Below are 12,115 nucleotides of genomic sequence, written 5' to 3'. Positions count from 1 at the left end.
ACTTACTATCCGAGTCCTGAGTTCAACACAAGTTTCTTATTGTTTCCAATTTCATCTCACATTTCTTTAGCAGCAACTGTTCTTTTCGTAATGGGTAATGGAAAATGCATTGTTGTGGTAAAGCCTGAAAATTTCCTCTTTCTTTCCTTGCCCTTTTTACCTCTTTCATTGGAGTTGAATCAAGCATTTTAATTTTAATTTGCCTTGATGTTGGTTTCTCATTTGGTTTGAAATATTTTTTGTTTTGTGGTTTTATTTGGAGTTGCTTCTATTACTTTTTGAGCTTTTCTCCTTTTCTTGACTCAATGAATTAGATGGAAGTTGGTGATGTTTTGGATACCTCTTTAATCTATATCCAATCTTGTGTTAGAAGGTAATAAGTTAAGCCCTAGCTATTAGGAACTTGAACCTGTATTTCATCTATGTTTATCATCTGTTTTGTAAGGTTTTGGCTTGACAAGAAATGTAAAATACTAAAATATATTGGTTGTTTATGTATTAACTTGATATCGAAATCTATTTAGGGTTGTAAAAGAGTAACTATATGATATCTATTGCTGTAAATATGGTTTCTATCTTTATCCAGGAATTTGAGTATATACACATTTTTGGTTTGAAATTTTGATAATAAAAAAGAAAAAGAAAAAGAAAAAGTATTAAGGAAGTTTAATTGGACTAACTATGGTAGATTAAGCACTCTGCCTAAGGGACAAACTGCTTTATGAGACAAGCTTCCAAATTTTACTTTTTGTTTATAGGCATGTATCTACTTTTTCACTTTGTAATTTCCCTTATGAATCACCCATTAGAATTATGAAACAGTTTGCTCTATCAGAGTACCTTGGGGATAATTCTGACCCAGGGTAACTGAGTTGTATCCCTTTAGACTCCTCTCAAGTACACCTTCCTCTTCCCCCACCTCTATTGAAGAAGTATTACACTAGTTCTTATTTCCAGTTTAATAAGATATGTTGATAAACCAACTTAGTCATAGCTTGTGCCATTACGATCTTAGAACTCTCTAAGAGTCTGTTTGGTTACATGTGTCTGGAGATTTCAAATATCTAGAGATTTCAAATTTATGGAGTTATAATTTATAAAATTAGATGTTTGGTTGTGGAATGAAATCGGGATTCATCATAAACTATTTGATCGCGTGATTTTTGTGAATGTGCAAATGTAGCGTTTTTGAAATCTCGTGGTTTCACCCCTTACCCATAAATCTCGTTCCGTTTTTAGTGTAGGTGAATCTTTGTTTCATGAATGGCTTTTTACAACCAAACGGGTATAATTCTCGTAAATCCGGATTTGAAAATCTCTGGATTCAGTAACCAAACAAGCCCTAAAATCATTGGAGTCTATAAAGATTGTAAATGAAATATTTAGGGAAAACATAAATTTATTGAAAATCATCAATGGATTATGAAAAGCATTAGAAGAATATATGGAATTGCTATAAATGAAGTATTTTACATTAGGATGCAAAATTAATCACCCAAACTGGATACCTGAGGATGTTATTCATTGAGCTCAAAATCTAGAGTTGCGAGTATAATTTACTTCACCTAGATCAGTTCCAATTTCTTAGAAGGTTTTCCATACTGTCCATTGCTCCTAACTTCCTTTCTTGTGCTTCTATTTATTTATTTTTTAGAAGGTTGTCCATACGGATTTCAATAAGCTCTTCGGTTCACGCCAAAATCAATATCTCATGATTTTGAGGATCTCTCAAGTCAAGTTCCACCCTCTTCTCACTCCCTATTTCAACTTATTCCCCTTTCTAGTTGCAGAATACAGATCACCACAGGGGTATATGATGCATTCTGCAAACTCCTAACCGTTAAGATGGCAAATTTCTCTTCTTCGTCTTCTTCTTCATTTATCTCTCGATGGCGAAGGCAATGAAGCAGCAGCAAACACCACCAATAGTGTCTGCAGATCCACCCCTGATAAACCCCAGCAATGGCTAAGGCGGTGACGGCCGCTGCAAAAGATCTCAAGCTCTACAAAGTTTCAGCAATTTTTGCCGGTTCGCTAGAAAATTACCAAATTTTCTGCGCCAAACCGGCGACCTTTGGAATTATTCTATTTAGACAGAGGAAAAGTATTGCCCTTTGGCAAACCAGTCGAAATACGCTTAAGTTTGGGCAAATTTCAGCAAAATGTTTTACCATGGTTGAGCTTGAGCCCAAGTTGTAATATAATTCCACTTTTATCCAATAGTTTTCACTATTTATGTACTTCTCCCCTACTCCAAATACTATTTGGATACCAGTGAACACAGTACTTGATGGAAATTATGTACTTTTTATCCATTAATTAGTTTTCTTTTCAATAATAAAAAAATAATTACTTGTGGAAATTCGAGATTAGAATTTGAAGAATCAGACCTCATCAGCTTGGGTAGTCCGTTAGCCATCCCCTACCCTTCTTGTGACTTGTTCATCACTACATGGTAACATGAGCTGTTTACATTCTTTACAATTCACAATTTTACAATTCCTTTCTATTAGTCATTCGAATTATGATACATGACAATAAATTACCTAACAATTAAAATTAAAATCTATATTAATTAGAAAAAAAAAAATTACAAGATTGCAATTTGTAAAAAATGTGAATTCATCACGTAACACCCATTCAATGGAGTAGAAGATGGGCGAGCAAACTGTCCGGCAGATGATAATGAACATTTCAACAGAAGAGGATGGAAATTTGTACATCTAGTTATTGACCGGTTCAAAGTCAAGAGAGGAATATAAAAATTGATAGATGAAAATGAAATTAAACATTACCTAAAAAGAATATATAAAAATATTTATTAATATTAATTAATTTTAATATAGTGGAATCTCTGGATTGGTGAGCCTGGTAGGTTAAATTTTTTTTTTGGAAATAATTTATTGAGCAGGGGAAGACTGAGGGTGACCCATTCATGTTTTTCTTCCTCCATGTGCCTAAAAACCTACTTGATACGTATCCACGGTGCTTTGACATTTTGAAAACAATAAAACAATAAAAGAGTATGGTCCATGATAATGAAATATTCATTTTATATCAGCAACGACCCCTAACTAGTTGGTGCTCCTTGTATGTTTTCATTGTTTGATTGACAAATTATATTAAGAAAATATCTAAAGAAAATAGGGGAAAAAAAACCACCGTGATGTAGAAAAAAGAATCTACTACAAGTCTACAACTAAAGATCGGTTTGATTTTGGTAATTTATCGAAAATTAGTTTGACTATTGTTGTTTCTATTTTTGAAGCAAAAAGTAAGTGTTAGTTGTGTCATGGAGAAACAATTTTAGAGAGGAGTATTCATAGAATTTGATATTTCTATAAGTATCTTGCCAGAACAGTCTCATACGGATTAACTCTTCATCTTCTTTATCTTTAATGACAAAATTCCTTTTCATCTTTTCTATCTTTTGGGGAAACTTTAGCACCTACCTTTATGAAAGAGTTCTTTATTCTTGAATTATTGCAAGAAAATGCCTGCTAGTATTTTTTGTGCTCCCAAAAACAAAGTTATATCAAATGCCTATGGTAGTGTTTCTACTTCTAAAAGCACTAAAAACTATTTTGGGTGTTTGGAACATAAACATTTGATCAGTTATCAAACTGAACCCTAAAAGGCAACGATAAGCCCTCTCTTCTTTGTGTATGTGTGTGTGGGGGGGGGGGGGGGGGCACATTTGTTAAGTTGGTAAGTCCTCCTTCCCCGATCTACATGTTGGGTGCATTTTCGATTGAAGATCACCTATAAATCAACCAAACTCTAATAAATGATGTAGGTCTTTCCACCCAACCTACCCATACAGCCAAACATACTCACATGAGTATGGGATCCACATTGTCTTGTTATGACACGAGCAGTACCTATGAGTGTGAATGTGTTTGTATGGTTGTATGAGGTAGGTTGGGTGGAGAGAATCTGGACTCATGATGTAGAGCATATGCAACATTTAGGGCTTCTCCCTTTTGCTTAGTGGAACTAGATGATCTATTTTAGTATAATAACATATTAGTAAATATATATTTGTGAAAATGTTTCTAGCACATTGATTGTAGCTTCTTATACACAAACAATAAAACTAATGAGATCTCACATTTGAACCTTAGTTCTCCACACCTTTCATCCCCTTCTCTTCCACTATGTCTATAGAACTCCCAAATCCTTGTAGCTAGCTTAATGATGATAATTTGAAATAAGAGAAATTTTTTTATTTGGGTATATAAGGGAGAATTTTTATATTTAGGGGATAGAAAAGGTACAAGGAAACTTTTATATACAAGCGGAGGAGAAACTTTTATATATACTATTATGTAATGGGGGTGGGTTTAATAATTAATATTTTGAAAACTAAAGGAGATACACATAAGTAGTGAAAATTGATTGATGAAATTGATTTTTATTTTATTTTTTATATATATTTTTTATAATAGATGAAAATATAATTAAACTCTAGCTTAAGGAAGGCACATGTTAATTACTATATATTTTTACTTTTTCAAAATGTATGACATTGTGGATTGGTGAAGAAGGATGAATTTTTTTTCTTTCTTTCTTTTCAGAATTGAGTTTTGTCCCACCTAACTTAAGCAATTAATCTTTTTCTTGGTGAACTAGAAAGAGGAAAGATAACGCATTTAACATAAAGTAATTTACTTGGAAGATAAAATTCAAGGGAACATGTTTGATTATTTTTTTTTTCCTGGGTGTGCATCAAAATTCACTAGATATATATTCACATGCTTTGACTTTCGGTGATTCTGAAAAATAAAATATTTATTATATGCTAATAAATAATAAGAGACAATGACCTCCAATCACTATCTATCTATAACATGATTTATGACCTCTAACCACTATCTTTGGCATGATTTTTGCTTTTTATTTGAAAAATCCGGACAAAGCCTTTTGGGGGGGGGGGGGGAAGTTTACTTTCCAAATCCAAGGGTTTGGGGGGCTCCCGCCGCCGGCGCCCCCCCCCCCCTTGTGGGGGCCCCGCTCCCCCCCCCCCGGGGCCCCCCCCCCCCCCTTGGGATTTTTTTTTTGGTGTCATACTCAGTTTTTTATTGATTATTTTAAAAATCAATAGTGAAAATCATTTTTGTCAAATACATTTATCATTTAATAAACAATAAAAATAATTAAATACAGTCAGAAATCATTGGTAATAATAAGATTGCCGCCTTTTAAAAAATAGAGAAACTGTGAGCTAGAGAAGAGAAAATCAAATTAGGGTTTCAATAAATTAGATTTTTGCAATTAATAGAATCCAAGATTTTTTGTTGTATTAATTTAAAGTAGCATGCAGCTTGTACGTTCTACCTCGATCGATCAATTGGTTTCTTCAAGTGGAGGGTTTATCATCGTCAGTGAAGCAATCTTGCAGGTCTTTGACTGGAAAACTCAGCTGGGTTACTGGATCGGGGGAGTTGAAGAAGATACGGGGCACCTTCACCAACCCTGCATCTCCAAGTCCTTTCATGTTTTATCGAAATCTTTCAACTCTTCTTCTCGCTTTGGATTAGAGCTGGACCACACCAACCATGTTGTTTCTGGGAAATTAATGCTTAGCATGGGTCCTCTGTGTGGATACTTTTTGTCCAAAAGCTGCTGTTTCCTAAACAATCTTTTGACCCCAAAAAAGATAGTAGTAAATTCGAGTCGATCCAATCCGTTTATAGGTCTAATTACTGGGACCTAGTCTATTGTCCTTTTCACTTGAATAAGGATGAACTTTGTTGATTCTGAAAACATGCAAGGCTGGGCATATGGCTTAATTGAGTGTCGTTTGTTTCACCTGGTGTTCTTGAATATTCACAAACTTAGAAGAACCCATAGGCTACTAGCTCGTATGAAAATTTTGTCTTTTGTATCTTAAAAAACAAAACTTTTTGTAAAAAAAGTTCAATTCTGAGTGTGGATGGGTACTTTCTTTTTTTTTTTTTTTTTTTTGGGTAGTAAAGATCTTCATTCATCAAGGGGCATTGGCCCAGCGACAGAAGACAACAACAACACATTAAGCCAGGAGGAGGACAACGGCCACTCAGTCAATATTAGATATGGTGAGTGCCTTCCTAGGTAGGAAGTGGGCAAACCCATTTGAATTCCTAGAAAGATAAGAAAAACTGCAACTTTCAAACTCTTTCAATAACAAATCAATATCAAACAAAATCCCAACCAAAGATGAAGAGTAGGCCAGGGAGGTTATGATCTAACAGGAAGGGATTCTCTGTTTCAACAAAGGAATGCCTTCAATTCTCAGGAATGCATCCTCCATAGCTTAAAGTTGTTACAGAACATGATCCCCTGGATTTTTTTTTAAAGGAGACATTGGTATTTGGTTTTACATATTTAACTAGATTGCAAAACCAATAAAAAAATAATAAGAACAAAGAAAGAGATAAATAATGTTGCTGCTATCGGTTGCACACGGCACACCCCATTTGTTGTATAAACAATCATGATCAACACCACCACTGAAGGGACTTGCTTCGACCTGCTAAATGAATTAGTTTGTAAATAAAATCATGCATTATCTGACCAATTTTAATCATTTTATTTTTACTGATTGACCTTGAAAATCTTTAGCTTGGTAATACAGCTTTCATGGAAAAATCAGTTAATTAGAGTGTTGACCGAAATAATAGAAGTGGTAAAGCATTTTGATGAAACATACAAGAAAAAATGATGCATTAGTTACTTTACATCAAGTATTACTAAACAATCTTTGGATTTCTGTATTTTAAATATTAAAATATGGTGTCTTAAACTTTGAAGGACCTTTTTCTTGGATTTATTTCATATATGTAGCAATGACTTCTTTTTTTCTTTTTTTTTTCAAAAAAAAAAACGAAGTCATTCTTTACAAAATTCACGAAACGGCAATTTGTTCCATAGGCGTTCTCAAATATTCTTAGCGCAAATTTTGCCAAACAGTCAAAATTGTGCTCAGATTACCGTTCTTTGGTAAAACCACTAAAAAATGATTGTCGTAAAGAACGTCATTCTCAGACAAGACCTTTACCAACCGCGTACTAAGTAAACTTCGAATTATTTCGAAAACTTGTTTTGGTCTATCAACTTAATTATAGGACTTTCTAAGACAACCAATGACTGAAGGAAGTTGGTAGTTTCCAAATACATGTATGGAGGTGTCATTGGATACTCCCAAGTGATGGAAATTCCTCCTTAAAAGATGGAATAAGACTTCGTAACTCCATACCCTAAAAATGTAAAACCCCTAAAATTTCAAGGACACTCCAAGATCATAAGAAAAAAGCATATACACATCAAAAGACTCTGCTAGATTAACAATGATCACTAAAATATTTTACATTTACATAATAGTACACTACTAAGTAAATTCTGCCAAGTCATGGTGAAATAATTTCATAATTAATCATAAATTGTTCTTAATCCCTTGTGACTTTATAATGTTGTCCTTGGTAAATCGAATTCTAAAATTTATGATATTTCTTCCTCCATGAGTTTCGTCTTCTTCCCCTAGTTATTTTATATTAAAAGATTTATAATAATACAACTAAGGGTACACTCATTCTTCCGGCAATCTTAATATAAAAAATGGTGACTGCCAATTTGGCATTTTAGAATGTCTATGCTTTTCGCAACTATATCTTAAAATGTACCCGAAGGCTTCTCTATTTTAATTTATATGAGCTACAAATTGAAAAAGTCAAATTGGGACCCGTTTGATTACCCACCAAAAGTTTCTGTTTAAAAAAACACCAGAAACAGTTTTGAACGTTTCTGGAAGTTGAAACACTTTTATAAGTGCTTCATAAAACTAACTTCTGAAAGGAGAAACATTATCAATTGGGTTTTAACAAAGTTTCTATGTTTAGAATGTCAACTTGAATGAGTACCCTGCTCTAGATTCTTTCTCTTAATCTAGCATGCACCCAACTTTTGCTCGAGAAAAAAAATGCAAAAACAAATAGTTGTTATGTCAAAACTGTCTTGAAACAGAAATTTTCGTAAATTTAAATTTATGTTTCAATAATCACATGAAACAAAATAGTTCCATCCAACGTTTTTGGGCCAACTTTTACATTTCTTGAAGCCAGGAACACAAAAAAGGGGTTTTTCAGTGAGTTATCCAACAAGTCATTGGCTTAGACATCCCTTGGGACTTCAAATTGTCTTAAAGCCAATTGAACGAATCTAGTGCCTCCTCGGAAGTATGAGAGGAGTACAAAAAGAGCGATCTTTCTTCAGTTCCACAAAAATAAATGCGCCAAAGATATTTACAACTATCAAATCATGCATCTTGATTGAGCAAGATCTTGATCCGATGGTCCAATCTTTCTCACTGAATAGTTTAATGCGTTTATGGCGCTGAACTGAAGCAATTTCGCACAAAGAGCCAAAGTATGCAGATTGGTTACACAATTCGGAGAGTCTATACGGTAGAGATAAAATCATAAAACTGGGAGGGAAGGAGCTGTTTTCACGTGCGTCTTTCCTATGTTAGTATTTACGGCAAGCAAGGAATAAAGTAGTTCTTGAAGGCAATGATCGAAAACTATAGATATTACTTTTTCTCCTATTTTTGGTAAACGTAACTAGAGATGTTTTATCTGCAGCGAACAATGATTCACATCCTCTGTAATTCCTTTTCCTGTAATTTCCCTTGTAGGATTGTGTCATGTGGCATTTAAGTAATCCAATGGTTACCCAACAAACTAGAGGTTAAATAAAATTCAAATTTAGTTTAAATTAGATAACCTTTGGATTACTTAAATGCCACGTGGCACAATCCTATGAGGGAATTAAAGGGAATTGTAGGGAAGGAAATTACAGGGAATTGTAGGGAAAGGAATTACAGAGGATGTGGATCCAGCGAACAATGGCTTACTTTGAGCTTTAATATAGAAAACCTTATTTTAAACAGTAGCAGCAACTACAATTTGGCAAAGACCAACCAAGTAACGATTACTTAGCAATCAATATTTCCAGTGTGAAATTATTGAAGTAGAGCTAGAGCTTGAAATGTTCCAACGCGGAAATCCCATTGAGTCCTTTTCTGTGGATATGTGACATAAATTCTTTAGCAGTGGTTTCCCTGTAGATGGGGGGATTGTTCTCTGAAAGTAACTTGGTGATCGGCCCGTAGACTCTTGTAGATGGTGCATAGTTTGTACTAAACATGCATGCCACTGAAACTCTTGGGCCCACTTTATTGGCCAGCACTCGATGTTCAACGCTCCTGAACCTATCATTGGATATAAGCTGCAAAGTCACAATCCACAGAGAAATCAATCAATAAATTAATATAATAACAACCTGTGTAGTTTATGGTACATAGATATGGAACTCTACTGGACTATTTAACCAATTAACAGAGAAATTAATTGAGATCGACTTGCCTGCAGAAGATCCCCAATATTGACAACAATGGCTCCAGGGTTTGGGGGAACGTCTAACCATTGATCCTGGTGACAAATTTGGAGGCCACCGATCTGGTCTTGGAGGAGGATGGTAAGAAAACATGGATCGGCATGCTGGGTAGTTCCGACGGTCAATTCTGGCTCGGGACATGCAGGGTAGTAGTGACACGAAAAGACATGCCCATCCGCACAACCCATGTTGCTCAAGTGGTGAGGGCTCAGTCCCAACGCCTCAGACAGTAACCCAAACAAAACATCCCCCATTCTGATCACCTGCTTGTTGTATTCCACCGTTGTAGCTCTACCAGATCAATCAATCAATCACACTAGTTAGATGATCTCCCATATTCACAAGAACACATAAATGAAGATGGAAGAAATCACAACCCAGATACATATAATTAATTAACGAGAAAATAAGTAATTTGGTATATAGCTAGCTATCTAGCAGCCACCTACCTACAAATTGGAGGCAATTCATCAGGGTTGAAAGGGGGAGGAGACATGATGCAGTAAAGGGAGTCCCTCCAGTCTGCAGATGGAGAGGTGTAGAGAGTGAAATTGCTGTTGTATAAAACCCTCCTGTTGGTCGCATCTCGTGAAAACAGTGGTTTCTTCAACTCGATGTCTTGCTCGAAGAAGCTTCGGATGCCTTTCAAGCATCTCCTCCAATACCCTGATAGGGATCCCATGGTTCACTACCTGGAAGAAACCCCATGTCTCCGACGCCTTACGTAGCTGATCGACCACTTCATTCCTTCTTCCACTGGAGACGTTATCGTCGTTACTGATCATGCAATCCTGCAGGTCTATGACAGGAAAACTCACCTGGGCCTGAGTCGTCTGAGCATGATTATTCAAGACTTCAGGGGGGTTGAAGAAGATACGGGGTACCTTCACCACCCCTGCATCTACGAGTCCTTTCACTCCAGCTTTAGTTTCATCGAACTCCTTCAACTCTTTTGGTCGATCATAACCACTCCAGCTTGAAACTATGCCCGCGCCTGAGACTGCCGCCATCTTCTTTACTCTTTTTCTCTTTCTCTTCTTCTCGATCTTCTCCCCCTTATCTTCCACCGACGCTGGCCACCTGTTGTTTATTTATAGAAACTAGCAAAACTCCACGTGGTTGAACTTTATTTTTTATTTATTTTTCTTCTTATAAAATAATTTAAGATCTGGTTGAGAATCGGTTGTAAAATAATTTATGGTGATTTGATCTAGAAAACTCAAAATACCAAAAATTGTTTGGTTTTCAAATGAGAGGTTGAATGTTTGTTTCATGCTAAGAAGAATATTTTTTTTAGATAAATATTTAGAGAATTATGATTTAGTATATTGTGAATTCTGTAAATTTTTTACCTTTTATAAATTTAACGAGACTACTCTAAAACAAAGGTAGTTCGGATTTATATGTTTTTAATTCCACGGTTAATAGGGGACTTGTCTTTATAATCGTTGCTTTTTTGTTTTGGCAAAAAAAAAATAAATATGGAACTTGTCATTTTATCTTTTAGTTTTTTTTTTTTTGGTGAAAATCCTTTCATTCCAGAAAACTAGGAAAAGACTCGGAAGGCTTGACAAAAAACCCCGTCGGAATAGGCCAAGGTCCGCCTAAGCGGCCAAGCCCTCGAGCGGATGGGCACTTCATTCCCATTTCTTGAAATAAAAGGAACCTACAAGAGTAAAGCTGTCTTTCAAAGACAATACATCTTCAGTCGGTCGTTCAGGGGTGGATCAATCTGCCGGCCGGATATTTTTGGCCTAGCATCGTATAGTGTTAACCTTAATCCACCGATTTTCCTTAGCCCCATGCCTCCTATCGCTGCTTCATCGGCATTGTGGTTGGTTGTTTTCTCTTAGTTTCCCATGTTCCAAACTCCAAAACCACACCTCCTACCCCCGATTCGGCAACCCGGATCAATAGTGTAGCACATTTCCAAATCTTGAGTTGGTTCTACAGGCTCTTGGTTAGTGTTCAAGCAATTCTTTGCACCCCCCATTACAAATCCGAATTCATGGAAGGCCTTCTCCGCTTTACTACAACTTCACGGTGTCTTCCTTTCTCCATTAAACGTAGATGATTTGTGTAACCAAAGGTGCCAGCATACAAAGGAGAATTGACATAAGATTTCTTTCTTGTCGCTTAGATGTAAAATGAAGAGTTTTCCAAGCCTCCAATATTCCCGGTAGAGATATTTCGGTTGTTGTTTGTAATAGAAACTCCGGACCGCTACCCACCGCCGCTCTAGAGAAGTGGCATTGAAACAATACATGGCTGCTTGTTTCCTCTACTTGACCGCACCATTTGCATAATGGTTCCACCATGATCTGCCTTCTCAATAGATTTTCCCAAGCAATACCTTCCCACGGCACTCTCCACATGAAATTTCGAATTTTAGGCAATGTGTTGCATTTTCAAAGTCTCTTCCATTCCCCCTTCTTGATACTCTCCCACCGTGTCGCCTTGAGGATGAAGGCATATATGCCATTTGAGCATCTCTACGATTAAGAAGGAGATGATATCTTGATCGGGTAGAAAAAACTCCATTCTTAGCTGCACCCCAAACCATCCTATCCTCACAAGCATTCAACGGCAAAATAATTTTTGGATGGCCTCAACTTCAATCGGGCTGAAAAGCTCTTGCATTAGTGATGTTTTCCACGTTTTAGTCCCGGGGTCAATGATTTCA

General features: G+C 36.0%; 1 pseudogene across 1 annotated transcript; it reads right to left on the bottom strand.

Annotated features, from left to right (window-relative positions):
- Positions 1-8,737: 8,737 nt before the first annotated feature.
- On the bottom strand, positions 8,738-10,594 carry LOC149028313 (1-aminocyclopropane-1-carboxylate oxidase homolog 1-like; annotated as a pseudogene). Its single transcript, XR_016169950.1, has 3 exons — positions 9,882-10,594; positions 9,402-9,723; positions 8,738-9,264 (listed from the first exon to the last, which is right to left on the bottom strand). The product of XR_016169950.1 is annotated as a 1-aminocyclopropane-1-carboxylate oxidase homolog 1-like (transcript).
- Between the last annotated feature and the right edge of the window lie 1,521 nt (positions 10,595-12,115).

Source organism: Hakea prostrata, chromosome 1 (genome assembly GCF_041222555.1).
Source record: "Hakea prostrata isolate BN-2017 chromosome 1, UWA_Hpros_2, whole genome shotgun sequence".
In the NCBI taxonomy this organism is placed as follows: Eukaryota; Viridiplantae; Streptophyta; class Magnoliopsida; order Proteales; family Proteaceae; genus Hakea; species Hakea prostrata.
This window is presented reverse-complemented; position numbering and strand designations above follow the sequence as displayed.